This window comes from Heptranchias perlo, chromosome 33, assembly GCF_035084215.1.
Source record: "Heptranchias perlo isolate sHepPer1 chromosome 33, sHepPer1.hap1, whole genome shotgun sequence".
NCBI classification, from domain to species: domain Eukaryota; kingdom Metazoa; phylum Chordata; class Chondrichthyes; order Hexanchiformes; family Hexanchidae; genus Heptranchias; species Heptranchias perlo.
Window position 1 is genome coordinate 25358852 of NC_090357.1, and position 3568 is coordinate 25362419.

Consider the following 3568-nt stretch of genomic DNA (forward strand, 5'->3'; position numbering starts at 1 on the left):
TGAGCTTTGCCGTATTCAGAAGCTGAACGATCGTGCAGTCTTATACCTTCCATTGGCAACTTTGCAAAAAAAAAATAAGAATAGTAATTAAAGTAAATGAGGGGGTGGTGATTCTCATCCCCTGGTTTCGCTGCTTGTGGCTGGGAGCCAGTTCAGTTAACAATGAATTGGCAGCGCCCTGTACCAGTGATTGTGGAAATCCAACTGTCTGGGAAATAGTGAAAGAGAATTCGAGCTGACGTGCAGAGCCTCTCTTGTACTGCATTACCGATCCAATGGAAGAAAGAACTTGCGTTTATATTGCGCCTTTCATGACCTCAGGACGTCCCAAAGCGCTTTACCATCCAATGAAGTACTTTTGAAGTGTAGTCACTGTTGTAATGTAGAGAAACACGAGAGCCAATTTGCGCACAGCAAGATCCCAGAGGCAGCAATGAAATATATGACCAGACAATCTGTTTAGGTGTTGATTGAGGGATAAATATTGGCCAAGACACTGGAAGAACTCCCCTGCTCTTCTTCAAAATGGTACCATGGATCTTTTACATCCACCCGAGAGGCAGACAGGGCCTCAGTTGTATATTTCATCCAAAAGATGGCACCTTTGACATTGGACTGTCGGGCTGGATTCTGTGTCCCAAGTCTCACAGAGTAGGAATATGAACCCACAACCTGCTAACTTCAGAGGTGAAAGTTCTACCACTGAGCCACAGCTGACAACTAGGAATGAATGTGGAACATGTTTAGGGCAGTCTAATCCCTCTCTACAACACAAAACAAACCGTCACTGAATTGGCAATAATAATGGAGGGTGTGACAGATGGAAATGCTGCACTGGTGCAATAGGAGGGCTGGATTGAGGTTACTGTAAAGACACAGAAGGGTTTATTCAGTGATCTCAAGGGCCAAGTCAGGCTAGTTGGGAGTGTAGGTCAGAGATACGGCTACAACACAGTAGCTTGGCTCAGTAGTAGCACTTTCACCACTGACTCAGAAGGCTGTGGGTCCAAGTCCCACTTCAGGAACTGAACATAATCCAGACTGACATTCAGTACCCTACTGAGGGAGTGCAGCACTGTCGGAGGTGCCGTCTTTCGGATGAGGCATTAAACTGATTTCCTGTTCAGTTGGACATAAAAGAATATGTGTTCTGGCTGACATTCATACCTGAACCAACACTACTCAAACAGATTAACTGGTCATTTACCTCAGTGCTGTTTGTGAGACCTTGCTGTAGGCAAACTGGCTGCTGTGTTTATCTAAATAACAACAGTGACTGCACTTCAAATGATTGGCTGTGAAGAGCTTTGAGATATCCTGAGGACGTGAAAGGCGCTATATAAAGGCAGGTTTCACTCTCTCACTCTCTGGTCCAGCAAGGCTCAGCACTGAATTTACTCTACAGTGGGAAGATTTCCTCTGTTCAATATTTCTAGTGAAATCATAATGTCAAATATACAAAGAACACTTTACACGATTTAGACTAAAGGAACTCCCATGGTTTTGACACATGGAGCTCGATTTTCATGGGAAATTTGCGAGTGGGTTGGAGGGTTCTGAAAATCAGGGAAATCCCATTCGGGTTCGGAGCCTGGCTCCAACCCACTGACTTGCGAGTTCCCCACCGACGCACCAGTGTGCACGCAGTCGTCCCGAATCCAGAAGTCCCACCAGCTTTAATTGATAGTTAAAGAGCCAAATGTATCTCATCGAGGTACTTAAGGCACCTTACTTGTGACATATTACGTGGTTAGAACAATTTTTAACTTATCTGGGCAGCTTGCCCACCGCTTCTGATTCACGCCTGGTAAAACCAGACACGCAGGGCCAGATCAGGGAAAAAGAAACAAATAAATTAAATAAAAAACCATGGAAGGAAGTGAAAACACAAAATCAACCTACCTTTCCACCCTGCTCCGATGTCCAATGTTTCCCTCTCCGATCTCCCCCTCTTCAGCCCCCGATGTCTCCCCGATCTCTCCTTCTTCACACACCCGATGTCCCCACCGATCTCCCCCTCATCCCTCGATCTTGCCCCCTCCCCCCTCGATCTCCCCCTCACCCCAATCTTCCCCTCGATCTCCCCCTCACCCCCCGATCTTCCCCTCTCCCCCCCGATCTTCCCATCTCCCCCCCAGATCTTCCCCTCTCCTCCCCGATCTTCAACTCTCCCCCCTGATCTTCCCCTCTCCCCCCAATCTTCCACTCTCCCCTCCCGATCTTCACCTTTCCCCCCCGATCTTCCCCTCTCCCCCGATTTTCCACTCTCCCCCGATCATCCCCTCTCCCCCAGATCTTCCTCTCTCCCCCTGATCTTCCCTCTCCCCCTGATCTTCCACGCTCCCCCCAATCTCCACCTCTCCCCCCCGATCTTCCCCTCTCCCCCAGATCTTCCATTCTCCCCCCGATCTTCCCCTCTTCCCCCCGATCTTTCCCCTCTCCCCCCCCGATCTACCCCTCTCCCCTGATCTTCCACTCTCCCCCCCCCGATCTCCCCCTCTCCTCCCCTGATCTTCCCCTCTCCCCCCGATCTTCCACTCTCCCCCCCCGATCTTCCCCCCTCCCCCCAATCTTCCCCTCTCCCCCCTGATCTTCCCCTCTCCCCCGATCTTTCCCTCTCTCCCCGATCTACCCCCTCCCCCCGATCTTTCCCTCTCCCCCCGATCTTCCCCCCTCCCCCCAATCTTCCCCTCTCCCCCCTGATCTTCCCTCTCCCCCGATTCTTTCCCTCTCCCCCCTGATCTACCCCTCTCCCCTGATCTTCCACTCTCCCCCCCGATCTTCCCCTCTCCCCCTGATCTTCCCCTCCCCCTGATCTTCCACTCTCCCCCCCGATCTTCCCCTCTCCCCCTGATCTTCCCTCCCCCTGATCTTCCCCTCTCCCCGAACTTCCCCTCTCCCCCCCGATCTTCCCCTCTCCCCCCTGATCTTCCCCTCTCCCCCCGAACTTCCCCTCTCCCCCCCCGATCTTCCGCTCTCTCCCCGATCTTCCCCTCTCCCCCCGATCTTCCCCTCTCCCCCCGATCTTCCCCTCTCCTCCTGATCTACCCCTGTCCCCGAACTTCCCCTCTCACCCCGATCTTCCCCTCTCCCCCGAACTTCCCTCTCCCCCCCCGATCTTCCCCTCTCCCCCCGATCTTCCCCTCTCACCCCCGATCTTCCCCTCTCCCCCGATCTTCCCTCTCCCCCCGATCTTCCACTCTCCCCCCGATCTTCCCCTATCCCCCCGATCCTTCCCTCGCCCCTCGATCTACCCTCCCCCCCGATCTACCCCTCCCCCCCCCCCCGATCTACCCCTCTCCCCCCCAATCTTCCACTCTCCCCCCCGATTTCCCCCTCTCCCCCGATCTTCCCCTCTCCCCCGATCTTCCCCCCTCCCCCAATCTTCCACTCTCCCCCCGATCTACCCCTCCCCCCGATCTACCCCTCCCCCCCGATCTACCCCTCCCCCCTGATCTACCCCTCCCCCCCCAATCTACCCCTCCCCCCCGATCTACCCCTCTCCCCTGATCTTCCACCCTCCCCCCCGATTTCCCCCTCTCCCCTGATCTTCCACTCTCCCCCCCAA